Source organism: Meles meles, chromosome X (genome assembly GCF_922984935.1).
Source record: "Meles meles chromosome X, mMelMel3.1 paternal haplotype, whole genome shotgun sequence".
Classification (NCBI taxonomy): domain Eukaryota; kingdom Metazoa; phylum Chordata; class Mammalia; order Carnivora; family Mustelidae; genus Meles; species Meles meles.
This window is the reverse complement of record NC_060087.1, coordinates 94622826-94637405: the sequence shown is the minus strand read 5'-3', so window position 1 is coordinate 94637405 and position 14580 is coordinate 94622826. Positions and strand designations below refer to the sequence as shown.

The 14580-nt window shown below is 47.7% G+C and overlaps 1 protein-coding gene across 1 annotated transcript in view; it reads right to left on the bottom strand.

Annotated features, from left to right (window-relative positions):
* PAK3 (p21 (RAC1) activated kinase 3) overlaps positions 1–14122 on the bottom strand; it is a 242280-nt gene extending 228158 nt beyond the window's left edge. The window contains exon 1 of the mRNA XM_045995443.1: positions 14007–14122. The gene's annotated coding sequence lies outside the window, so the exon portion shown is untranslated. The remainder of the gene's footprint in view (positions 1–14006) is intronic.
* Positions 14123–14580: the final 458 nt, after the last annotated feature.

Below are 14580 nucleotides of genomic sequence, written 5' to 3'. Positions count from 1 at the left end.
TGGATCTCAGCTTGGATGTCACTTGCCTCAGAAAGGCTTTTTGTGATTTCCCACCCATCTAAATTAAGTCTCTCTCATTAGGGTCTCTCCTGCTGCACTGTTGTTCCCCTGCACGGCACTCACTGCAATTGATAATTATAGGTGTCTGGGTTTATTTGTGTAATGTCCATCTCCTCCTTTAGACTGTGAGTTTTGTGAGGGCAGGGCATAGGTCTATTTTGCTTAAAACCGCGTTCTAAGTGCCTAGCACAACATCGGATATGTAATAGAGGCTCGAGGGGCCCCTGGGTGGCTGAGTCAGTTAAGCATCTGGCTCTTGGTTTCCGCTCAGGTCGTGATCTCTGGGTCATGAGATCAAGCCCCGCCTCAGGCTCTGTACTCTGCGCAGTCTGCTTGGGATTCTCTCTCCCTCTCTCTCTGCCCCTCCGCCCTGTACTCCCTCTCTCTCTCCCTCTCTCTAAAATAAATAAATAAATCTTTAAAAAAATAGATGCATCTTTAAAAAAATAGATGGCCATCCTTCGAAAGGATGAAAGAATAAAGGCATAAGGAAGTGAGGTGGTCTGAGAAGGCTTTCTGGAGAGGAACCAGCAGGACAATACCCGAAGCAAAGCCTTGGAAATGGGTATTTGTGTACAAGGTATGTTCTGGGGATGGGCAGGTATGAGTAGAGTGTGGGGTCTGTGTGAAAACAATACTATCGGAAATGCATGTTAGAGTCCTTTGTAGTCATATAGTAAGAAGTCTGAAACTCCAGGCTAAGCAGCAGGACCTTGATTTGGTACTTTCCACCATGCCACTACCCTAATCTGGTCCCATGGATCCCCCAAAACAGCCCAGGGTGGGCATATGGCACTCCTCCTCCATGGCTACAAGCAGTTAGAGGTGGTGTGGGCCCTCCTCCTCCCATCTCCAGCCACGACCAAGGACCCCGCAGGGCTGGGAATGAGCAAGGGGAAAGGGTGGTGAGGAAGGACTTGTCGTCAATGGACATGCAAACTCTTGGGTCCTCCTGGGTCATGCAAACCCTTCCGATTATTCTGGGTCCTCCTAGGTCATCCAAACTCTTCCGAATATTCTGTAGGGGTCTTGCTTCCCATCTAGACCCTTCCTATTCAAGCCCACAGAGACATCTAGTAGCAATAATGGGGCCGGCCTCATAAAGTTATCACAAGGATTAAAACGGTTACCACATGGCAGTTCCTTAGCTTAGTGTCCAGCACACAGTAAGCACTCATTGAATGGTAGATGTTATGATTCCTCCTCTGTAAAATGGGACTAATAATAGTACCTATGCCCCCACGGGATTGTTGGAAATGCCCGGCACGTAATCAACACCCAATAAGTGTGAGCTATTACTGCTGTTATTAATAGCAAGATGGCAGTGGCAATAATACTCAGTAGTTCAGGGAAGGAGTAGCAAGGGCTGAGCTAAGGCACAGACATTGGGGAATCCGCTGACGGCAGTGCATGCCTGAAATGGTCACTCTGGGGCCCCAGCGGTGGGGATTCATTTAGAGAGAAAAGCTGAGACTAGTACACAGCCAGTGCGGCCGGGGGGGGGGGGGGCGGGAACAGGTTGCTTGGTCACCAGGTTGAGGCAGGTGATGCCCTGGGAGGTGGTCCCCCTCAAGGCAGGCCCTGTCACCAGGGCCCAATTCCCAGCTCCATTGATCAGGTAGGAACTGTCACTATGGGAGCATCTGGTTGCCATACCTGATGTATCACTTGGGGAGGAGAGGCGCGGGCTCTCCGGCCTGTTGTCTTGGAGGAATGCCAGAAGGGAATATATGCTGGCTGGGGCTGCCACGGGAGGCGGTGGGGGGGGGGGGGCAAGCAGCAGAACCGTGTGCTCTCCCTGCTCCTGTGGACATTGCCCAGCAGGCCTCTTCCCTATTTTTGTTACTTTGTGAACCACGGGTCCGCCTCATCAAAATTTTTGTTACTTTGTGAGCCATTTTGGGGCCGGGAATCAGAAGCTGTCCAGGAGGCCCACGGGTGCTTTGGGAGTACTGTTGCAGAAAGCCCTATCAGCATCAGGATGTCCCCACACAAAAAGGCCCTGTCGCCTGCTTGTCCCAAACAACGCATACCGCATGGGCATCAGCAACCTCTGCTGGGCCAGGAGCAAGGCCCAAGGATGACCCAGACACTGAGAAACCAGGGACCAAAGGGCCCACAAGGGTCACTGAAGTTGGCAATCGACTGACAGTAAGGATACCTTTCTAGCACTTCTATGTACCATGCACTGCGCTGAGAAATTTGTGAGAATTATCTTGTTTATTCCTGAATGTGTGGAGGGGGGGACCTTAATAAGTACCTACTCTTTTATCTCCATTATACAGGTGAAGAGACTGAAGTTTAGAGAAGGTCAGCCACTTGTCCAAAGTGCCTTGGCCAGGACCCACACCTCTCCACAGGGCTATGTGTACACCTAATAATAATAATAATAATAATAATAATAATAATAATAATAAGCTGTTGGGCAGCCTGGGTAGCTAAGTCGGTTATAATGTCTCTGACTTGGGCTCAGGTCATAACCCCAGAGTCCTGAGATTGGGTCCCACATTTCGCTCCCTGCTCAGCGGGGAGCCTGCTTCTTCCTCTGCCTCTGCCCTCCTCCCCCTCCTCGCTTGTGCTTGCTCCTCCTCTCTCTCGCTCTCCCTCTCTTTCAAATAAATGAATAGGACCTTAAAAAAATAAGCTGCCATTTATTGAGCATAAACTCTGGGGCAAACCCTTGATCTATATGATTGCTTTGATTCCTACCCTGAACTCCATGAAGTGGGTACAAATTATTACTCTTTTCATTTTACAAAGTTAAAGGAAGTTAGGTGGTTAAGAAATTTTCCGAGATCACACAGCCACAAGATAGGGCCGGGATTTGGACTTGGGCAAGCGACTGCAGCTCCCTGCCCTTACACTGCTTTCTCTTTTTCTCCAAAATAGCTCTTTGGCCAGGGAAAACCTGAAGACAACCGCAAGCGCATAGCTTGGCCCGTTTGTTTTTGCTCAATGATCTCCACGGACAAGAGAGAATCAGGATCATTACAGTTGGGGAGATTTTTAGAGACCAATACAAGACCTTGCCAGGAAAGAGCCAAGAAAGAGGGGGAAAAATTGTTTTTGTGCAGCAAGGTTGAGTGCATGAGTTCCGGTCACCATGAAGAGTTGGGCTTCTTCAAATGGGGCATTAGCTTAGGGTCTGAGGATAGACTCCGTCCAATGGGCATATTCTGGAAATCTCTGTGCCTGGATGTGTTGTGCTCATGAGTTAGACACCCATCGGTCCTAGTCCTGTGATTTTGAATTGGTGGCTGCCAAATACCCTTTGCTCTATGCCCCAAATCTGATAATGACAATCAACCAAGAAGGACTCAGGTGACTTGAAAATGCAAGTATCCAAGCCTATTCTGCCCCCTCCCCTGGGCTTTCCCCCCCTAATCCAAACCCCCATTAGCTGAGAGCATCCTGGAACTCCCTCCTGACCTCTGGTCCCCTCTAGCCTTGGTGCCAGCTTCCTGACAGGATTAGGAGGAGAAAAATACCTGGTAGGTTTCCCGGCCCCCGGAATCTGTGAAACTAACAAAAGTCACGGGGTCTCGGGAATTTCTCTCCCAATGCCAGCCTGCACTGTGCTACTCAGTTCCCGATGTGTCAACAGCAAAGCCTGTTTCCTGGCCCCAGCCTTCCAACGATACAAGACCCTTGCCACATCACTCTGCCCTTAAAATGAACTCGCCTCTCTTCCCTGGTATCTGAAGTTATTCAAAGTCTTCGGGGCTGAGGCTTCACAGCCAAGAAAATCTCTTGCTGCACACACTTGCCTTGGCATAACTGCCTTATTACCGCGGGGGAACACTTTGCAGCCGAATACTCCATTTAACCCTTCAGGCCCCAGGACCAGGCAGCCAGACCCACTGCGCCACTCACCAGCTGAATGAACTTGGTGTGCAAGTCACTTAGCAGCTCTGGGACTCGGTTTCCTCCTCTGAAAGATGAGTAGACAGCTAGTCTCTACCCTCGACAGAGTTGGGGAAGGGAGTAGATTCGACAGCTCGTGTCACCATGAGAGCAGCGCAGGGCCTGGCACACAGCTCAATAAATGGTAGCTATATATAAAAAGGAAGTCTTGCTGTCTCTGAAAGTTTGCCTTGGAGAGGCATGTCTCTGGCTCCAATTTCCCCTGCAATGAAATGAAGGGCTGAAGGGTGAGCCACAAGAATGTAAGTGGGGTAAATGGGTGTATGTTGATGCTGACTCCTTTTCTGTGGGCATTTAGTGAACAGGAGGGCACCGAGGCCATGCTTCGGGTTGGAAGAAATACAATCAGTGCTATGACAGAGGGAGGGCTGAGGGGTGTGGTGGAAGCTGAGGCGAGGTTAGGGCATAAAAAGCTGGGGTGTTGAAATCCCATCAGATGAGAGAACATACCGACACACTGGGAGTTTGAGGAAGGGAAGAGAAATAAAAGTTTTAAAAAGTCACAGGAGGGGTAGAACCGTCAAAAGGGATTTGAGGGAGAGCTTGGACAGAAAGGGTCTGAGCTCTGGAAACCACTTTGTCCTTTCTCAGAGATGCTGCTACTGAAGATTTTGTGCCAAAGGGCCTGAAATATGCTCATTACTGAAGAGCTGGTCAGTCTGTTCATCCAGGCCTGCTCTTATTCAAAAGAACATTCTGCTCTCCGCTTACCTAGGCAGAAACCAGCCCCAGGGAACTAGGTCAAAAACCAGCCTCCTTGAATGCAGTCTCCTGTCACAGGTTTCTTTCTTTCTTTCCTTTTTTTTTTTTTAATTTTTAAAAATTTTTAAGTAATCTCTACACCCAACGTGGGGCTCGAACTCACAACTCTGAAACCAGGAGTTACATGCTCTACCAACAGAGCCAGCCAGGCACCCCTGGTGTCTCGGGTTTGTAAACCAGAGCTACTGGGAAGCCGGGACTTTCTCACTTTGGGAAATGGCTTTCATTCCCTCAGGCCAGAAAGCCCAAGGGTTCTTGCCTCCTGAAATATACCACAGGAGGGGGTTTCTGCCTTCTCTGAATCACCTGAGAAGCTGGTTAAGACATAAGACTTGGCTGGGTTCCCTCTTGGAGTTGCAGATTCAGGGGCCTGAGATGGGGACTCTAGCTTTGAATGTGCTCCCAAGTGATTCTGTCACAAAAGCACGCTCCAACTTTGGACATGAGCATGCTTAATTTAAATGGAAGGCACTGCAAAATAGATCTGCGATTCCTAGGTCCTCATTTTATATGTAAGGAACCAGATTCCCAGAGACATTTAAGCCCTTGTTAAAGGTCATGCAGCTAATCCGTACCAAAACCAGAATCGGAACCTGGGTCTTTTGCCTCCCCATTCACTGTATGCTCCATTTACCGACTATCTTTGCTTCTCAGCGAGAATTTTCCTTTCCTTAAGTATGCAGAAGGGTGTCCTTCCTGGTTCTAATCAGAATTCAAAACCAATGCTACCTCTGGGGAATAATTTAGTAAAAACAAAACACGATGATTCCAAGTTCTACTAAAAGCATCAAACAGAGTTTTAAAAAAGAAAAGAAAACCTGGCCTTTCCCCTTATGACCATCCCTAAGGAGAAATAGGACACATGATTTATGTGGAGAGACCATATTTGTGGCTACAATGCTTCAGTTTTAAATTATTCAGCACTGAAAAAGAGATACCCTCGCTTTAAGATGGGACACTCGTGAGCTTAACAACGAAAAGTATTTCTTTTTCAAGGCTGCAAAGATGAATAATCATATTATCTAGTCATCAGTTCCCCGGTGAATTCTCCTTATGCTATTCCAAACCTTTAAAAGAAAGGAAAAAAGCCCAACAAATATTAGATAGGACCTAGAGCCATTTGCCTAATACCAAGATTTTGAGGTAAGTGGGAAACCACAAATCATAAATGTCAATAGTTCAAATAATCCAAATGATTCCTTTGGGTACCATAACCCCCCTCCCCCATCTTCTGACAACTCAAAAGCATCCCAGCGACAGGCTGTGTGTGTACCACGCTAGGTAAAAGGAACGACAGGTAAGTACAAAGGGTGTTCTTAAATCTATCTGATTGGAAAACAGCACCTCAAAGGCACTGAGGTCTATCCCTAGAGGAGACCAAGTGCCAGATTTTTAGCTAGCAAGCAGTGGGGTAGGTCAGGAGCATTTCCCAGCAACGTCCGACTCTGAGAGCACTGTCTCCTCTCCAGCTGTGTCGTCACCATCCGTTTGTGGGCCTCATGCTGCTCTGCCACCCCTCAGGGAATTTTAAGGTTGCTGCTGTCACGCGAAGAAAAAAGAAAGTTCTCAAACCACACAACTGACTCCCGTGACTTCCATCTTCTCCTAATCCTCAAACCTACTGGTGGCCTATAGCAGACACCAAATTCCCCAGGGCCATATGTGGACATGGGCAGAAAGGAGAGGCAGAAGATGAAGTAAGTGGTGGCGGAGTGAGGGGAGAAACTACACCTGTCCCCGTTTGCCACTATTCCCTTTGCAGAGGGTGACATCACTGTTTATTTCTGTGAGAATAACTTCTCATGGGAGGGCCTCAAACTTGTCCTCTTTGCAGGAAGTCAAGCTGGATAGAAGCTGACTCCTACTCAGCACTCAGTCTCTGGAAAATTCTGGAACCAATCTACCTGACCTCAGAGGTCGGTGAAGATGCGGCAGTAGCTTTTTTCCCAAGTGTCTTACAAGGTAGATCTCTAAAGTCAATTTGCCATTGTCCGCTGCCACAGCTGCTGCCAACAGAAATGACCCTAAATGGCCATTCATTTCACAGTGAATTTACAGGGACTTGATGTCAGGAAAATGCGTTCGACACAGTTCTAGTTGGAAATGAATTAAAAAGCCTGTTTGCTTAAATAATTGAAGGTGAACCATGTATTACATATGTTTCGTGTGCAGTTAGGAATTTCTGCTCCAAGCCTTTTTGGTGCCAAATATGAATTCCTCCCTAATACTTGATTTAAGAGCCGAAATCTTAATTATGGGAAGGAGGAGTGAAGTATACTTTTATATTCTGTGGTTGGAATGTAAATTGGTTAAAAAAAGAAGAAAGAAAGGAAAAGGAAAAAGAAAGAAAGAAAAAGAAAAAAGAAAGAAAGAAAAGAAAAAGAAGAGAAAAAAAGAAAAAAGAACACTTCAGAGAACAATTTGGCAAGATCTAGGGGAAAAAATTACCTGAACAAAGCCAGTCCTCGGAATTTATCTTAAGGAAATAATGAGCCCAATGCATATGATACAGTCCAAGGACATTCACTGTGGGATTTTTCAAGTTTGTAACATTTCTGTACAACTGAAAGACAACTGGGATTTTTCAAGTTTGTAACACTTCTGTACAACTGAAAGACACTTTAAAAATCTAAGCAAAAAAAGTAAATAATAAACTACTTACAACAGAGGTAAGTGTTAACTGCTGTCAGAAATATGCAAAGAGATTGCAGTTACTGAGATGAGAAAGAACAACAGAATAGAAAATTAGGCCAATACACACACAAAAAGGTATTCAACCTCTCTGGTACCCCCCCAAAAGCAAAGAAAATAGGGATTGTTTTCAGCTACCACATTGTCAAAGATTCTAAAGCCCAGAGTATCTGAAATTGGTGAGGAAGAGCTGAACTAGAGACATGGCCATTATTGGTGGGAAGATAAGTGGCTATAATCTCACTCGAAGGCAATTTGGGCAGGGCTCTATTAAAATCAAGGATGTGCTGACCGAAGTCTTTGAACCACCGGTTTCACAACTGGGCATTTATTCTACAAAAACCCTTGCAAGGGTACGCAGGGGTGCAAGTAAAAGGGAGTTCCCTGCCCCAATATTTAGTAATTCTTTTTAAAAATTAGAAATAATATAAAAATTCACAAAAGAAAGCTGGATTAAAGACATTATGTCCCAACCACAGAAATTAGAGTACTACACAGCTCTTAAAAAGAATGAGACAGCTCTAGGTATACTAGCAGGAAAAGACATCCAGACAAAGAGTTCCATGAAAAGCATGTTGGAGAACAGTATTCAGAATGCTGGTCACATCCTTTGTTATTTCATGCACAGGAATACATGTAGGAATATTCATAAAAACATGCACAAATGATAAATGCCAAATAGTGAAGAGGGTAGGGATCAGGTGGTGGCAAGGCCCAGAACATTCTATCTACCCCAGACTTCTATTTTTACAGGCATAAGCGTGTATTATTTTATTTTTTAAAGATTTATTTATTTGCTTAATAGAGAGAGAGAGAGCACAAGTAGGTAGAGTGGCAGGCAGAGGTAGAGGAGAGGCAGATGCCCCGCTGAGCAGGGAGCCTGATGTGGAACTCGATGCCAGGACCCTGGGTTCATGACCTGAGCCAAAGGCAGGCACTTCACCGACTGAGCCACCCAGGCACTCCAAGCATGTATTATTTTAATCATAAAAGAGCTTTCTGGAAACAAGAAGTAAGACAAGCTGTGCCACTCCCCCACAATTTCCCAGCCTCTAAAAATCTCCTCTTCAAATACATGGTGTTAGTGCATCTAAGATAATTTCTAATACCCAACCCATGGGCTTTGCTACTTAGAAATTACAAAACACTAGAAAGAAGTGAAAGGGGTTCCCCCAACATTTTAAGAGAGTTTCTTTTCATGCTATTAGGGTGAAATGGACACCCTCTCCCATGTTTTCACATCTCCCGCCATTCTTCCTGCCCTGCCTCCTTTGCCTCGCAGGTTTTCCATAATCTTGGGAGAAGGAGACATGCTTATTCACTTCAGTTCTTCTTCTGTTTTTACCTCAGGAACTGAATCCATTCCCTCCCCCAGTTTATTTGGCACAAGACTCACCCCAGTATTTTCAATCCCCACCACACGCCCACCGGCTCCCCCAGTTAAGGCTGACAAGTCCAACTCTGGGAATCTTTTGTATTTAGGGAGCATCTACAGGTGACCTTGGGCTGTGTGCCAACACCAACAGCTGGCAGAGTGGGAATCCCACACCTACACCACCCTCAAATTCCATGCCCTTTTGTGGGGGAGTTCATCAGTGGCCTTCATCAAACTTTCAAGGAGGTCATGGGTCCACAAAAGAAGTGAATCATCGCCAAGGAAGAAGGACTTGGTAATTGAATCATCCACTGAGCATCGACGCAGAATACCCGGTCCCGAGGTTTCCATCTGGCCGCTTGACTGGGTAAATCAGACAACCGGACACTCAAAAGTTACAGAAAGAGACAGGGGAACATGCATGGCCTTTTCAGGCTCCACTAGAAAACCGTCTCTCCACTAAAGTGGCCACACGAGAGACCACACAACTCAAACCTGGACGTGACTTCCAAGTCCCACTGAATGAGCCAACCCGCACTCGCCTGAAGTACGTGAGAAGATGGCTGGGTCTAGTGGAAAGAGAATTAGGAGGCAGCAGATCTGAATTTAGGCTCTAGAATGACTTCTGTTCTGTCACGTGATAGCTGTGGGAGCCTAGAGAAGTCACTGCACTTCTCTAGCATTTTGCTTGTCCAAAACAGAAGCTTTGCACTGCATGAACTTGGAAAAGCATTTGCAGTGCTACCATTATGAACCTCCCCTATTGGACAGGTATTTCTGCCAAACTCTCCAGAAAAGAGGAGGACTTTGCTCTTGCTGTCCAGTAGTGCAGGCTTAAAGTCACAGTGTCTCCTCTCATGGCTAACCTAAACCTTTCCTACTGCCACTGAAGCTTGTTGCTTTCCTGTGGAGAGTGGCTAGTTGTGTGTAAGGTATACAGGGGAATGGGCAACTCTAAGCCCCCCCCCCCCCGTCAGTCTCTACCCCTGGCGCAGCTGACAATGGTTATTAGCTCTTAATTCTCAAGAAAGGCACTCTTCCTTCAAGGCAGTTTAAAAGAAGAGAGGTTGAGGGAATTAATGAAGAGCCAAGGGAATCGGAGAGGGTCAATAGTCACACGAGTGCTTTTTCTTCTGCCTTTAAATTTCCTTAAAGTTGGCCACACCTTCCTATTGACCACACGGTCCAGGCATGGGAGCCACTGAACATGAACCCAACAGTGTCTGCGTCCAAGGTGGCCCTCCGGAACTACTTCTGCAGGGGAGTGAGTCTGAAGGATAAAAGCAACTTTCCAACTCAACTTAATTTCCACCTCCAGGGTTCTCTGGTCAGCAGGGTATGTTCAAATTGATGGGATTTTTTTCTTACGGCTGTGCTGATGATACCCCGGCCCAGGAAATGAGAGGCCACACTGGAATCTTCAGGAAGTGAAAGGAAGTAAGCGCAAAGAACTGAGTCACCCAAGGTTGAATGAGGATAGGTCTTTGCAGTCAAAGCCGAGCAGAGAATTGAGGCAGTCTGCCCGACAATGCAGCAGAAAAACAGGCTTTGGGCCTGAATTATCAGGATAATTGTCTTAATTCTGCACTTCCCTTTCATAATAACCTAGAGTTTATATAGAGCTCTTCTTCTAAAGAGCTCAAAATACTTGCACAGATATTATCTCGGTTGTCATCACACCATCACAGACGGTGAGAGCAATGATTATGATCAGCCTCATTTGACGCATGGGGGAAGGAAGGCCTAGAGGGCGAAGCGAGGCATCCAAGTTTACCCAATAAGATATGGACAGCCTCCGAACTCTGCAGGAAAGGCCATTGCCTGGCATTGCCCAGCGAATATTCTTCTCAATAGCAGTCGGGCCAAATGCCTGTCAGAACACTGGGTTCTGTGGGCAGACACATCTAGGAAAGGCTGCAGATTCTCTTCTCCTGGCGACTCACAATACACAAGAGCCTGGGGAAGGCTTTTAAGGAGCCCTGAAGTAAACAAACCTGTTTTTGTTTAAGCAAGAATTTCCCAAATTTAACTTGACCACAAAACTCTGTGTCTGGATGTGAGTGTGTAACACCTACTGACATCCGGTGGAACGAGGCTTCTTCAGCTTCCACACTGGCAAGCCCCTGGTCCAGCCACTAGACTTACCTGAACACAGACACAGCAGACATGTCCTCTCCCTTCCAGCCCGAGCTGTGGGGGAATGTGCCTTAGAGATGTTGCCTAATACTTGCTGCTGCTGACAGCCAATGAGCAAAGGACCTTGGTGTACCCAAAGGACCCCAGGCCGTCATCTCCTCTGCCTCCGGGCATTGGCCATGCTGGGGGCGGGGAGGAGGATGGGGGTATAGTCAATTCAAGCTCAATTGTTTCTGCTTGCATTCCTTTCATACAGAACCCAGGGCTATTTTTGGTCTTCATTTCAGGGAGGAGATGCTCAGGATGCTGGTCCAAGCCCTCAGAACCCACACGCTTAACTACTGTGATTGTGTGCCCACCAGGTACTTCCAGCAGAAATCATTAATCTTTTAGGTTCGTTTCCAGTGCCATTTATCAGCCCGTGCCATCGACCCCAACAAAACAAAATGGGAGACTCAGAATGGGCCCCTATTCTGGACTAACTGCGGGCGTGTTAGTCAGTCCTCACACAGCCGTTCCTGACTATACACCTAACATTCAGGACAGAAATCCTGGGCTATTATTAATTACCAGTGACACCACTAACAGTATCTAAAATGTAAAAGTCCCTGAAGACCCTGTCCTGGTTAATTTGCATTTTACATATAATCCAAATGATAAAAGAGAACAGATAATGGATTTCATATTTATTACTATTATTTCCATGCTTTTAGTAGTCAGTGTTTCTCAAACACCCACACCATGAGAGAAGGTACCCACACCGACATTGGTAACTTTTTGTGCACAAAGCAAATGCAGTGCAGTATATCTCTCCTTATCTATCCACTGGCTACACAAAAGATTCTGTGTAAATGGCTTTGGGGTAAAAATCGTCACTGTAAAGGTCAGAGGGGCACTGCTATTTAAAACGATTTGATTATGAAGCCTTTTGTAAAGCAACACATTCTGCGATGTGAATACTGTCCATCTAGGTCATTTGCCTTGTAAATACATACTTACCCATAGAAGATTTGCTTAAAGCAAAACACTAATATTTTTCAATGAACTGGACCTTTCTTAAGATGGGGAGGTATGCCGATCCTTATCAATCTGCAATAATGACTCCTTTTGGATTCACCATTAATCACCATCCCAGTCCATGGAGACTCATTCTTAGTTTGTGATAGTAATACTTAGGAAGACTCCCAGCATCTTGCTTAATCATGACCCCTCTGCCTTTGTAGATGCCCGTCCTTCAACCTGACCACCTGGTGAATTAATTCTTCAAGACTCACTCAAATGTCACATCCCCCATGAAGCCAGCCTGCCTATCTAACTGCTTTTCTTTCTTTCCTAAACGTTTTTATTGAGAAAGAGAGAGAATGCGCATATGCACACGGAAGTTGGGGGGAGGGGCAGAGGGAGAGAGAGAATCTCAAGCAGTCTCCATGCTGAGTGTGGAACCTGACCCTGAGATCATGACCTGAGCCGAAATCAAGTGTTGGACGCTTAGCTGACTGAGCCACCCAGGTGCCCTGGAGCCTCTCCTGATCACAGTTCCCACTCCCAGCCAGGCACCCCTCTTCTGTGCTCTTACAGTACCCAGCCTATCTCTTGTCATACTTTACCAGAATCATCTGCTTACACACTTCTACCTTGCCTCCTGGACGGTGTACTCCCTGACAGCTGAGATGAAGTTTTATTCATTTATTTGTTTATATTCTTCCAATACCTAGCATTACCACTGGCACATAGCAGGTGTTTAATAAATGTCAGTTGTTTGACTGAACAATCACTACCCTTAACTGTACATTTTTGGTCCCTGACAAATAATGCTTTCTTAAATCTTCAGATAAAACATACAAGAGAAGGCCTAGCAGTTTTGTTCATGTTTGTTGATTTCTTCTTTCTTTGATTAAAAAAAAAGACAATACCAATTCACATCTTATGGTTCCAGGAGAAAAAATAAACCCTCTAACCCAAATTCACTACTAATTCATAGGTGCATCCAGTATATTCACTTTTCTCCAAACATACAGCTACATCCTAGCTCAAAAGTAACATCACTGCAGTAAAGAGGACATGAGCATCCACTAATTAAAGGGGTGCTGGGGGAAGCACTGCAGGGATCACTGTAAGAGCTTTGGATCCTCATAGGCTGAGAGAGGGAAACCTACTAAGAAAGTTGGGCGTCTTTGGGGGAACAATAATGATGTCCAGTAGGACTTGGTCAACCTGGCTGGAAATTCCACAAGCAGAATGTCCTAAGCAACAGCCCCAAGCTGGGGGGATTTCCATCACCTTGAAACCATCATTATCCTTCCAATGTGGGCAGAACAGGTTGGACCTGATCTGCCTGCGTGTTACTGCAATCTGGCTTGGCATGGGATGATACCCAAGGACATGTAATGCCAGGAGTAACCCAGCCCCATGGCGCAGGCACACACACACAAACACACTACACCCCACACTCCAACTCATACTCAACTGCATCCCGCACAAAACCCGCACCATCCTCCCCCCCCACACACATGCCACCGCATTCCTGTGTGCCCAGTCACACACACAGGGAGTGCCCCCTCGCATTCTCTCACTTCCCCAGTGTGCCCGACCCACACCCGACACTCCGGCAGACTGCAGCCTAGCCTGGAACTGGAAGCTGGTGCGGACTGGTTTTTGTTGTATGTAACAAAGCCCCATGCACCCAGGTGCCCAGCTGTATCGGCTCCATCCGTCTCTCCCCGCCCCCATCCACGAGCTCCCAGAACAAGAGAAAGCTCAGCTCTGGGAAGTGATGCGAGGAGTGGGGGGTGCACAGGAAGAGAGCTTGAGGGGCGGGCGGGGGGCGGGAGTCCGTGCAGCTTCGGGGATCCCTCGCCCCGAAGTCGGAGGGACGGCGAACCGGGCAAGGGACCGAGCTGCCCTCCCGTCCCATCGCACCCCGTCTATTCATAGAAAAAAAAAAAAAAAAACCAACGCGGAGAAATCGTCCATCCCCGTTCCCGCCGCGCTCCCTCCCGACGACTCTGGGAGCCAGGGGCGCTCCAACTGCCCGCAACAAAGCGCCCCCCGAACAGACCTGTTCCAGGCTCTCGGCGGCCGGAGCGCAGGCAGCCGCTGCTCAGGGTTCTGCCCTTCGCTGCCGCAGACGCGAGGAGGAGCAGGAACTGGGGGAGGAAGGAGGAGGAGAGGGGAGAGAAGACGGTGGCGGCGGCGGCGCGAGGAGGACTAGAAGGAGGAGGAGGAGGAGGAGGAGGAGGAGGAGGAGGAGGAGGAGGAGGAGGAGGCGGCGGCGGCGGAGGAGGCGGCGGCGGCGGCGGCTGGGTCTGCGGCCGCTGCCTAGGATGCTCCAGCGGGAGGCAGGGCCGGGCGCGCGGGGCGTGGGCTCACGTGCGCCCCGCGGCCCTGGGATGCGCGCGCGGCTGGGTGTATGAGAGCATCTGGGTGGTTTTGACTGTGATTATTACAATTCCGACCTAGTCTGGAACTTGTGGTTCCTGCAGCCAGGCGGAAGTGAAACCCTTTCACTCTCCCAAGCCTGATTGTGCCGACCCGGCGATGGGGGTGGGGGGTGAAGGAGCAAGGGCGGGGAGAAGGGGTTCTGTACCAGGGCTCAGGGCCTGCCGTCAACGCCCGCACCTCTTTTTTCAGTC